This window comes from Desmodus rotundus, chromosome 8 (genome assembly GCF_022682495.2).
Source record: "Desmodus rotundus isolate HL8 chromosome 8, HLdesRot8A.1, whole genome shotgun sequence".
NCBI lineage: Eukaryota > Metazoa > Chordata > Mammalia > Chiroptera > Phyllostomidae > Desmodus > Desmodus rotundus.
Window position 1 is genome coordinate 12,789,496 of NC_071394.1, and position 13,369 is coordinate 12,802,864.

Genomic DNA, 13,369 nt, shown 5'->3' on the forward strand with positions numbered 1-13,369 from the left:
GGTCTGGCAAATCCTGGGGTAGGGTCTCTCCCATCTTCCTGACATGTGGGCCTTTGTTCCATAACCTGCAAAAGGGCTATGAGCTGCTACAAGAGTTGTTGTGTTTTCAAGTTAGCCCAGTTCCATGGTTTTAAATACAGGGTTACAATGATACATACTTTCCTAACCAGCAAACACCTTCTGAACATATCATTGTGGTAAGGTTTGGAGTCAACACGGTACAGTCAAAAGATCAAACTGGATGCGTTGTGCAGTCAGATATATTTAGGTTCGAATCTACTTTCTAGCTATATGGCCTGAGGCAATTTACTAGCCTCAGTTTCTGTGTCTGTAAAATGTTGCCGAAAATACTATCCATCTCCGAGAGTTGTTGTGAGGATATAAATCAAATAAAGGGTTTGAGTATTATAGTGACTTGAATAGTGTCCCTACCCCCCAATTTGTGACCACCTAGAACCCCAGACTATGACCTTATTTGCAAACAGGATCTTTACAGATATAATTAAATTCCAATGAGATCATATTGGATTGGGGTGGGCCCTCAACCCAGTGACTAGTGCCCTTATAAGAAGAGGACACGTAGAGGTGAATGAAGAAGGCTGTGTGAAGCTGGGGGTAGAAGTTGGAATTATGCTGCCACAGTGCCTGTGGCCACCAGAAGCTGGACCAGGAAAGGTAGGATTCTTCTCTGGGGCATTTAGAGGAAGCATGACCCTGCCAACACCTTGATTTCCGATTTCTGGCCTCTGTGAAAGAATAAAGTGTTGTTTTTTAAGCCACCAAGTTAGTGGCAATTTTTTATGGCAGCCCTAGGAAGCTAACACAAGTGTATATTAAGTACTCAGTGAAAGTCAGCTCAGCCTCAGGCAGGTTTTTCCCTATATTCTGGTGCCTACCTTGAAGTCCTTGGATTGGTAACATAATCTGGTCCTTTTTTTTTTTTTTACCATGTTTGACCCCTCCAGGTCTCATTTCAGCCATGGCTTTTCCTTTCTTCTTCCCCAGACCTGGGCTGAGGTGCATCCGCACATTCTCCTGAGAGCTCTGCCCTTGGCCGTGTGAGCCCCCACTTACCCGACCCAGCCCACCCAACGCACTCATCTGTTCTGTACACATTAACTGAACACATGTTATGAACCAGTTCGTATACAAAGAACTGGCTGTAAAGCAGTTAAATGTACTTTCTTGGTGAGAGGAGAAAAAAATGATAAACAAGCCAGACAAGTGAATGCACAATATGTCAGGCGGTGTCAAGTGCTACAGAAAACAAGCCCGGACTGGGGTAAAGAGAGCGGGGGTGGACATGCATCAGTGGGTCTCTCTGACAAGGCAATATCTTCATAGTGTCCGATTCAACATTAAGCAAGGGAGGAATGAAGTCCTTCGGACACCTAGGAGTTAAGGTGAAAGGAGAAATGGGGGCTCAGTCATCTACAGCTTTCTATGCTATGAGCTGGATGGACATGGGTGTCTACACTGACTGACATAGAAACCGTTGGATGATTCAGCATAGAGGAGAGTAGGTCTGCTCTGTATTTTAAAAAGATCCCCAGGCCACTGTTTGAAGAAGAGGTTTTAAGAGGGTAACTTGGAAGCAAGATTACTTGTGACATGATGACAGCAAGTCTAAGCTAAAAGTTATTTTTCACTCTTTCTCCAGAGCGATGATAAAAGCAGGTGGAAGTGAAAGCATTGATAAGAAGTCACTGGAGTCTTTGTGTGTTTTTCAGATAAAGCCAATTTAATGAATTGATGTGGTTTCTAAGAGAAAGGGAAATCAAGGAACACTCCAAGTGGTTTACTGAGCTAGAGAAGACGGAGAAGTTCGGAGTGGAGAAAGAAAGTTGATTTAATGTGTGAAATCCATACTGTACTGATGAATTTCCTTCCTTTCCCCTGAAATCGTGACCTAGCTCTAGGCTGGTGGACTTCAGGGGCAGCAAGCAATGCTAAGGAAACTCACCAAATTTATAAAAACTGGGAAGCCAAGCTGTGCCTTCCTAAAAACAGTCTTAAATCTATTTTTAACTTTTAAAAATTATACAGTCATGTGGCCATTTATAACATACACGATGTTCCCCCAAACAAAAACACAATAGGAATCGGAGTGCCTGGTTTTTCACGGCTGGCTGAGCCCCGCCTCACGTGCAGGAGCTATGCCACATAACACTGGCAGACCATTTCCAATGAGGGTGGGCCTCCCAAACCCCACCAGGCCCCACCCAGCTCTGTAAGGGCAGCATGTGTGGAAGTGGCGGGGCCAAGGTGTGGAAGACCAATCAGAGCATCTTGGATCGCCACTGAGTTCTTTCAGTCTGCTACTTTGAATCAATGAGGTTACAAGCTCACTCTTGTCCCAAATTGGCAACCTCTTTCCTTGACAAAGCAATCCACGTGAAGAAAAGAAGCAATTAAAAAGGAAGACATTATCAACTCTTTCGCGGGCAAGCTGGAGGGGTGGAGGAGGAGGGAGGGAGATTGCAGAGCATGATTTTTCGCACCAACTCTGTTCAGTGGATGGTTCCTTCAACCATGAGAAACTCTTTGGGGAAGCAGGGCTACCAGTATAAGGTCCTAGGTAGTAACCTTTTATGACTCCCCCTGCAAAAAAAAAAAAAAGAAAAGAAAAAGGAAAAAAAAAAGGATAGAGAACTAGGGGACTGCTTAGAAACATATGTTCTTCAGGGAGTCTTGCAAGTCTCGCTCTAAACTCTGAGCCAACACAGCTGTAAGGGGGCAGAGGTCAAGACTTCACAGAAAGCCAGATGCTGCAGTGAGCATATATTGTTTTACAGACACATGTGTGTATGGATATGTGTGGTGTATAAATATATACATAGACATGTGTGTGTATACACTGGCGAACCCCCCTCCCTGCTTCCCATCCTTTTAGGTAAACTGAAGGAGGAAGGGAGGATTTCCTGTGAAAACAATGTGTAACCCTGCCCATCTGATTAATGTGTTTGGCTGGATTGTATGTAACCAAATGCAAAGGAGGAGTGGAAGAAAATGTAGTGATAAGACAGCCTCCCAGAGGATATTCACTCAAACTCAGTTAAATTCCTAGATACTATTTTGTTGCACTCAATCTCATCCATTTCAATTCCTAAGTATTACGTTTTGCACTGTTATATAGATACTAGGTGGGAGGTAGAAATCTTTACATGAACGGTCACTTTCGTCCATTCATCCATCAGCAGTGTGACCTTGGGAAAGGGACTTCCCTGAACGTCTCTGGTGAGATTACTTCCAGTGGGAGCAGCCCCCCACTCCACCCTCTAATACACTAGATTCCACCTTCAGAGCTCCCCGCAGTACAATACGGTAAAAAGAGCAATGCGCTGGGTTTCCAGCCCCAACTCTGCCGCTAGTTCGCTGCTACTGGAGCCAGTTCATCTCACCCTGCTTGTCCACCCCCAACACGATCCCCAGAAAAAAGATACTTTCTTCATTGTGAAATGAGATGGTTGAATTAAAAAGGGATCACAAAATAACTGCCCATAAAAGAACTAAGTGGGATCCATGTATTCTAACAGGGAGGCAGCTACGTATCATCATTGTCCCACTATTGCATTGTGACAACATTAGTGACTTGTATAACATGGCTCAACAGTCTCCATGTACGTCTTTACCACGTCAAAACAAAGGGCTTTTACTACACTTTATTCACCTACCCTTGCACAGCTCAGTGCAGCAGATGGGGGAAGAATCAGCTTTTTTACACCCATCCCGTAACTCATTAAACCATATCGCAAGTCATAAATATTTAACTGCAGGATATATTTAGCTGTGAGCCTTGCACATGGTAGATGTGCAGTAAAGGTTCTCTTTGATTATTTTACCCTTCTGTATAAATCCTTACAGTGAGAGGAGGAGCTTCAGCAGCTTCTCTTTTTTTTTTTTAATTGCAGTAAGTAATTCTTACCCCAATTTGTGGCATAACACAAACACAATAGAAGTTCATTTCTTAGTCATGTAACAGTATGTAAGTGTTCCTGTTAGGCAAGTGGGCTTCAACAAGATCCAGAAACCTACAGTTGTTCCATCTTGAGATGAACTTGTCAGATGGGGGCTCAGAACCTTTTGCATTCACTGGGCAGATGGGGAAGAGCAGGTGGCGAAGGGGTATCCACTTCTCAATTAACCTGGCCTGAGCCCTGGTACCCCCCATTCCACTGGCAAGGACTAGTCACTTGGCATCACCTACATGCAAGGGAGACTAGAACATCTAGTTCCTGGGTATGCATCCAACTTCTAGTAACAATTCTAAATATTAAAGTGGAAACACGGATCTTTGGTGATCAGGTAGCCTCAGTGATAGAATTCACCTTACATTTGATATAAGCAAGTTTGTGTATATGCACATGAATACCCATCTCGCAGAGGACTGTTTATACATTTTTCAACCATATATCACTATGGCAAAAAGCAATGTGTTTTATTTCACAGGCAATATATAAAACCTTGAAGCTCATCCAAATCTATAATTATCTGATAAACCCTTTCCCTCAATTCAGGATACAAAATATGTTCACATCTGTTGTAGATTCAGTTACTGGCCTTGATTCTTCATGCCTTTGCCCTATCAATTTGTGTTCCTCTACTGAAGGAATATGCCCTCTTGGACCTTCATTTTGAGCTCAGCCGTGTAGCTTCTTTGGCTTATAGCATGTTAGAAAAAATGACACAAGCAAGGGCATCAAATGTACTTGTGCATTTGAATATTGCCTCTGGCACCTCTACCACCACCATTGGAAGAACTCGGCCCAGTCTGATGGCCCAGGAAGCACGAGAGATGCGTAGAACAGAGCTGCTGTACTCATCCAAAGATCTGCAGCGAGAAGCAGAGTGGCCCAGCTGAGCTCAGCCTAGATTGGCTGCAGTCTCGTGAGCTCATAAATCTGGGAGAATGCTTACAGCTAAATGCTACTGAAAACCACGATTATTTGTTACACGACAACTAACTATTGTGGCAACAACTAACTGATGCAATGTATTTCAGTTTTAAAATTTTTGCTCAAGAGCCACCATTTCCATATTATCACAAAATCTCTCTTTTGTTTTCCCTCTTCTGGAGTCATTCTGCAATCTAAGTTTTCCAAGAATATCTGGATTTATGTGTTTTAAGTGGTGGTTGATTAGTTGTCCTTCCAAATGCAAGGTAACCAGAGAATCAGAGAGTGAAATCAGTCCATTCCTACTATCGTTGCTTGCTGCCATTAGATGTTTCTGTTGAATACTGTCCAGAATAATGTAAATATTTGTGATAGAACCATTGGTGTAGATTCCTGCACTGACCACATGATTCTTGAGGTTTGGCTTTTAAGAGCATCGATCTTTATTCATACTTACCACCTTAGCTACTGTTCCCAAACGTACCTTCCTGTCAACGTGGCTACAGCTCAGCACATTGTGTTAGAGCTGACTGGCGTGTTTCCAAAACACTTCGGCCCATGTTTGAGACCAGGTCTACGACAAACACTCCGTATGTTCTTCATGCGCCTTTTCTGCCAGCAAGTCCATTCCAGACCATCAGAGAGCTACTAATAACGGAGAAGATTAAGGTAAAGTAGGTGCCGACATTCATCTTCTTGAAGTCTTTGTCACTTTTGCACATTTTATCCAGGCTGTTACAAATTCCAGCTCTGCTCAGCAAACAGTATTTTAAGAATCTGTATTTTTTTAAGCCACAAAAGTTTTGTTATACCTTTTCTGCAATGCATTTATATCTCTGCTCCCATTCGCCTGATTGCTGCCTACTAATATATCAGCTTCAGGCTAATGTGCTATCTCTAACTGTGAGCAAAAGGCTGGCTAGAGTGATTGAGAAAATTATATCCCATCTTCCATCAGGTTATGCATAATATTGTTTTGAAAATTACTTAAGGGAAAATTATTCAGAGGAAAGAGCCATAACACAGAGGGACTTGGGGTTTACAGAATGTCAGGGCTTAAGGTATCACACAGCTCACAAACTGTCGGCCAAACTCAGCCTTCAGCCAAGAAGCTTGCAGGTCGATTAACTGCGCCAGCAAACGCCTTTAGGTAGGGCATGCCTTCTCAGCTTTAAATGCCTGTCATGCCCAGTTATCTTATGGCCGACAGCTTCTCTGTTTAGCAGGTTCTCCTTTCTTTGATCTGTAGGTGTCTAATGACTTTTGAATTCAGGATCTCTGTTACAGATAAATACCCGCACTTCACACATGGGGGAAGTGAGGTCCATTTGATGGTTCAGCTTACTTGATGACTGGTGGAGTCAAAGGTGGAGCCTTAGGTTCTGGTTCTGAGCCTTGGACAACATACTGGGATTCAGAACTCATACACATTGAAAAATGAATTGACAAGAATTGAGCTCCAAAGCTATTATTCCCACTCCAAAGCAAAAATCAGTGCATCCAGGTGTCAGGCAGGCTGGAGTGCAGGGATGATGGAATAACTACGGCCAGCATAAGGGAGAGCAGGCCAATGGGAAGGGGAATAAGACTCTCCACTTCCTCCTCCAGGACTGAACAGCTGCTGAGGGATGGTGAATGTTTCCTTTCTGGAGCTCACTCTGAATTAACTAAAGGTGCCAAAACTATAGATGAAAGGAAAAACATGTAGACATTAAAACTGACTTTCTTTACCCAAGTAAAACAGATGGCTGGAAAAAAGTCCAAGGAGCTGGGTTGAAGACTAAATGGGTGGTCCCAGGGGAGGCTAAAATGTTGTCTTATAGACCAGTCCAAGCTTTGGAAAATAACCCACAATTAAACCAAATCAATTCAGATTGCCCTTCTGGGGGCTGCTATCAGACAAGCTAAATGAGGACCTAGGGAAAGAGACTGTCAATATAGCCAGTGACTTGAAAGAAAGCAAGAAGAATGGAGGATGCACAAACAGAATGGGAAAACGAAATCTAAAATACTGGTTTGGCCGAAAAGTTCATTTGGTTTTTTCTGTACGCTGGCTCTAGTAGTACTGAGTTGTTTTTAACTTCATTCAGAACAATTTTGTTAGATTGTATTGTGACAGCTGTCATATTAGCGTGCATTTAAAAAAAACAAAAAAATTCGTCAATTTTTGTGTAGCCATTTCAATATTGAAGATGGAAAAAATGTGCAACATTTTTGATGTATTACGTTTTATTATTTCAGGAAAGGTAAAAATGCAACTGAAATGTAAAAAATGACTTGTGCTGTACATGGAGAAGATGCCATGACTGACTAGATATTCAAAAGTGGTCTGCAAAGTTTTGTGCTGGACATTTCTTGCTGGACAATGTTCCATGGTCAGGGAGACCAGCTGAAGTTGATAGTGATCAAATCGAGACATTAATTGAGAACAATCAACATTATACCCATGTGGGAGATAGTCGCCATACACAAAATATCCAAATCAATACAGTTATTGGTGAAAATGAAAAATATGTCTTGTATTTTATGGAAAAAAAACCACACAGACTATATGAACAACCCAATACCTTGTATTGGTGATTACCGTATTTTCAGACTATAAGATGCACTTTTCCCCCCCAAATTTGGGAGGAAAATGGGGGTGTGTCTTATAGTCTGAATGTAGCTTACATTTACATTGGTGAAATATTACGTTATTTATGTTATTAAATATTTTTTATTCAAAATTTTTTTCCCTATTTTCCTCCTCTAAAACTTGGGTGTGTCTTATGGTCTGAAAAATATGGTACCTACTTGAATAACAGAAAGAGGAAAAAAATTCTGATCAGTGGCCACATACCCAGTAGGAAAGGAGGAGAAAAGAAGAAATAGAATTTACCCAAATTTCACAGTGTGCGTGTCAATACCATGCATTTTGGGGCCTTGGTGAAGGTAAATTGGGAGGGAGAAATCGTCTGGGAATGGAGAAAAATATTGGTCAAATTGGCTTTCCCCTCCTATGGGAAAGAGTGGGGATCACCAATTATATAAATCTTTATGATTAAGGGTTAATGAGGTTTGGTCATTGATCAAAGAGGCCACACCTGGTGGATAAGAAAAGACCATAGAGATCTCCAAAGAGCAGTAATTCTGGAGGCTGTGGGGCAGTGTGCTAAATTTAAAAAGAGCTGTAATTTGTATTTAGGAAGAGAAAGAAGGTAAAGAGAATAGGTCTAGCCTGCAGGAGAAGATGCTGGAGAGGGAAGGCTGGGTAGCTGAGATATCAGGAATATAGACTAGTCAGCTAAAGCGAGGATCAGGGCTCCCACTCCACGTGAGAACTGGCTTCATCAGAAGGAAATCAGACAGAACCTTAGACACTTATACCGACCCCAAACCATTACAAATCAGTGGCTTCTTGTGAACATTGGCCTACAAATGCTTACTTGAAACCTAAGATTTTTTAAAAATACATGAATTTTTTGCCAACATTTCAGAATCATACATTTTTAATATAAAAAATCTAAAAGATTTCATATGAAAATCTTTTTATTTATTTACTTATTTTTATTCAGTTACAATTGTCTGCATTTTCTCCCCATCCCTCCACCCCACCCCAGCCAGTCCCACCTCCCTCCCCAACCTCTACCCTCCCCCTTGATTTTGTCCTTGTGTCCTTTATAGTAGCTCCTATAGATCCCTCTCCCCACTATCCCCTCCCCACTCCCCTCTGGCTATTGTTATAATATTCTTAATTTCAATGTCTCTGGTTATATTTTGTTTGCTTTTTTCTTTTGTTGATTATGTTCCAGTTAAAGGTGAGATCATATGGTATTTGTCCCTCACTGCCTGGCTTATTTCACTTAGCATAAAAAATGGAACTGCCCTTTGACCCAGCAATTCCGCTGCTAGGATTATACCCTAAGAACCCTGAAACACCAATCCAAAAGAACCTATGCACCCCAATGTTCATAGCAGCACAATTTACAATAGCCAAGTACTGGAAGCAACCTAAGTGCCCATCAGCAAATGAGTGGATCAAAAAATTATGGTACATTTACACAATGGAATTCTATGCAGCAGAGAGAAAGAAGGAGCTTATACCCTTTGCAATGGCATGGATGGAACTGAAAATCTTCTTATATAAAAAAAATTCTGGTTTCTCTTTGAAAATCAAGCAACATTGGTTGTGATTTTTTGTGGGGCCAATAAATCACACCCATTTTGCTTTTTTGTTGTTTTGTCTTTAGTTAATAAATAAGTTGAAAAAGGAGGAAAAAAAGATTAAGGCCAGTGAAGATCAAAATATCTCATATAGTGCTGACTAAGTCTGTGATGAAAGATATGGCTTTGGTGAGCAGAAGCAATGGGCTTCTTGATATTAAACCCCAGAAAAAGGCCCGTTCACCCAGCCACAGGTAGCGCTGGACTACTGCACACCTTCCCATGTGGTGGCCTGGCTCCAACACCACGCAGTGAAGCAGACTGAAGCACACAGCTTCTCACACAGGCAAATGTCAGAGAGAAAGAACTAGAAAGACGCTGGGCTATGACATTCATGTTCTCCAATTTGAAGAAATGTGATCAGTCCCTTTTCTCTGTGTAGGAGTAGGTGAGAGCTTGGGGAGAGGCCAGGAGGTCCCTCCACTTAGAGAAAGAGGAACAAAGGTTTTCTCTCTACCCTGGGCCTACATTCCCCTTGGGGCAACAACACTCCTGAATCTATCTGTGGCCACTGAGCATAGAGTCTGCGCTTCACAGCAGCCCTTACTTCTCATTCATACCATCGCCAGCTTGCCCCACTATTTACTGATCCGCCTTGCCTTTCTCATATTTGTCTGCCACCAAAATTCCTGTCGGGTGTTGTTGCTGTGGTCAAATGTTGCTGAAGCCAAATGGTGCCAGCTCCAACTTCTGGTTGGTGAGAACTAAGAACAAGAGAACAGAGCCTATATAGTGAGTTTGTGATCTTCAGTGTAGGCAGCTGAAATGGAGTGAGCTAAGCAGGGGTGTATAGTGTAGCTACATTTAAAACTCAAAATCTACCCACATAAGACTTTGCTAGAAATGGGGGCTACAAGCCTATTGGAGAAATACAAAACTTTTGGCAGAAAGCAGAATGCAGCTGAGAAGGAGGGAAGAAGACTCAGAGACCCATGGTCGCATTTACCTGCCTTCTCATGGCCCTTACCTTACTGTATTCTAATGGTCTCATTCGTATTCTTTATGGCCAACATACAGAGGGCACTCACATCTTTATTAGACACATGAACAAAAAAATCAAGAAAGATGTCTTGAAGGAGAGGCTGTCTAGGATGAGTGATGAGGAAGTGTTTTATCCATGAGGAGGTTATTGTTGGTTTGTACAGAGAGGGTAGAGTAGAAGTCAGCTGACAGCATCTTAAACAAGCTTGGATTCCTTTGCAAAACCTTCCATGATCTTTGCACCATCTGAACCTAAAGCAAAGTGATCAAACCCTCACCTATGACACTACTGCTGTCTACCCCGTATGAATATTTATCATACTGTGCAATTTACTATACAGAAGAAACTAAATGGGGGTTTACATACTTCAAAAGACCCACTTACTTTTCTTAAAAAATATATATACTCAAAAGGAGGGAGACTGACAATCCCCAAATAAACAGATAAACAGATGAAGCATAGAAGGTTCTTATAAATGCTTTGAGGAAGACTAAAGGAAGGCTTTGGGCAGTGAAATAATATCCTGTTAACCACCCTGGATGCCCCACTGAGAACAGATGCTAAGGACGAATGATTGGAAGTGGACAGACCAGGTAGGACACTAAAGCGGCTTGTATCATGTTGACAGTAGTAGATGTAAATGAGTAATTGGATTTTTTTTAAAAAGGTTTTATTTATTCATTTTTAGAGAGAGGGGAAGGGAAGGAGAGGGAGAGAAACATCAATGTGTGGTTGCCTCTCACGTGGCACCTTCTGGGGACCTGGCCTGCAACCCAGGCATGTGCCCTGCCTGACTCAGAATTAAACTGGCGACCCTTTGGTTCACAGGCCCGTGCCCAATCCATTGAGTTACACCAGCCAGGGCTGGATTTATTTATATAGACATATATGAACAATGGGGTTTGCTAATGACTTGGATGTGGATTATAAGGAAAAGAGAGTGGTCAAGGACCCTAAGATATTTAGTCTGAGCAGGCGGTTGAATGGAGGGCCCGATCACTGAGCAGAAGAATAACTATGGTTGGAACTGGTCGGGGTGACAGGAGACACCATTTAGCACTTAACTCTTTTCTTGTATGCCTCCTGCACTCCAGTGTGGGCTCCTCCATGACACCCATTTGTCTTCTTGCTCTTCATACTCACAATACCGAGCACAGTGTTTCACACAAAGGAGCTGCTTGTTAGTTTTCTTAATGTTTAATGAATGCATGAATTACCTGGAAACATAAAATCAAAACGTAGGTTTTATTTTATCACTGCTGAGTCCCCAGCATGTAAAAGAAAGCCAGTGCAAAATGTTGTTGAATAAACAGATTCTTGTGCTAGTCTTTCTAGTGATATTTCTGGTCTCTGTCTCTGGTTCTGGTTAGCCTGAAGGAAATGAAAAAGCAAATTAATATGTGTTAGAGGCATTTCTTAATCACTTATGTGATGAAAAGTTGGAAACTAAAACTCACATTTCTTATTACCAATTGATAGCTATTAATACTGGCAAATCTGATGGTTTCAAATATCAAAATCTCTCCCTGAACTTTTGGTCATTACATGTCTTTTTCCCATTTTACTAGAATTTCATTTAGAAAGTCACTAGCACGTCAGGGAATACTTCCAAGCACTCAAATGGGGTCTTGTGGTTAAAAAGAACAGATACCTGGTTTTGAGTTTAAATCTTATTAAGATGCTAAACAAATTATTTATTGACCTGATTCTAATTTTCATAGTTTAAAAATCACTTTTAAACACCCATCTCTGTCCTGGACAGTCACCAAAGCCAGCAAATGCCTCTCAGCTGGGGATCAAGTTGCCACCTACCCCATCAGATCATCTTTCAACACTGGAGATCAGCTCACACTTCACCAAGAGCAAAAAGTCAGACCTATCCTTGAATCTTCCTTTCATTATTGGGAAGAATTTCCTAAATTGCCTTTTTTACCCCAGAACATCACAATCTGGGAAAATAAGTTTGGGAAATCATAGTCTATTCCCTCTGAGAGATTAATAATAGATTGAAATGCCCTGTAGTTAAAAGAATTCAAGTTTAAAACCAGTACTTCCCAAACCCACATGGCTCCAGACTGCTTTTATAATGGAGTATCATGAGTAAGTCATGAGAAGCAGTGGGTGATGCAGTTAAGTCTTGTGAGTGCTCTTCTAAAGAATAAGCTGGGCTTAGATATATAGAAGACCCTCATTCGGCACCAGCTCAGGTGTTCTGGATGCTTTCCTTGAAGTAACTCTTCTGCAGAAAAGAACTCCAGGCTAGGCACTGGGATTTCCACCACCCACCGAATGGGATAGCAAGACAGAAGCCTTCGTTTGAAAGATGGGTGTTTCAAGATTTCCTTAGCTCTGTCACTTGCTACTTATGTGATTCTTTTGGTAGGGCCTTATAAGATCCGAGGGTTGGTTTTCACACTGTAAAAACCAGAAATAATAAGCTGTACCCTCCTCCTCACACATGATCACTATGTGAATTAAGTATATATTAGAGAAATGTATAAAGTACTTCAGATTATACAAACATAAAGCATAATTGTAATATTCCCAGAAGGGTTTTCTCTTTACCAGTACAATTCAATAGAGAGGTAATGTGAGCCACATATGTAAGTTTAAATTTTCAAGTAGCTACATTTAAAAGGTAAAAAGAGGTAAATTCACTCTAACAATATATTTTATTTCACCCAATACATCCAAAACATTAATATAAATCAAGCAATACAATCGGTGTAAAAATAATGACATACTTACACTCTCATCTTTGTGCCAAGTCTCTGCAATGCACAGAGACTTGTATGTATTTTGTGTGTATTTTGTACTCGCAGCACATCTCGGTTTAGACCGGATGCATTTAAAGTGTCCAGTAGTATATTTTATCAGTGTGGCTATTAGCGCAGCTCTATACAATTTTTTTTTTCTGCAAAAAGCCAGTGCATTTGTTCTAGTAAATTCCAGAGTAATAGTTTTTACATTAGTATAATCCTTTCCGGAGGCTTAATCAGAAAATCCAATATGTCTTTTTGCCCTTTACAACTTCTAGAAGGTGCTCACAGCCCTTCATCAATGCCTCTCTTCCCTCCTCAAAGCCACAATGCTCAGTTGAGTCTCTGACATCACATTAGTCCAACCATGACTCTTCTGCCTCCTGTTTCACATAGAAGGGCCCTTATAATTACTTTGGCCCCCCCCCAGATCATCTGAGATAATCTCTCTCTATTTTAAGGTCACTTGATCAGCAACCTTAATTCCATCTACACCCCTAAATCCCCTTTGTACTGAATGTACATGTTCT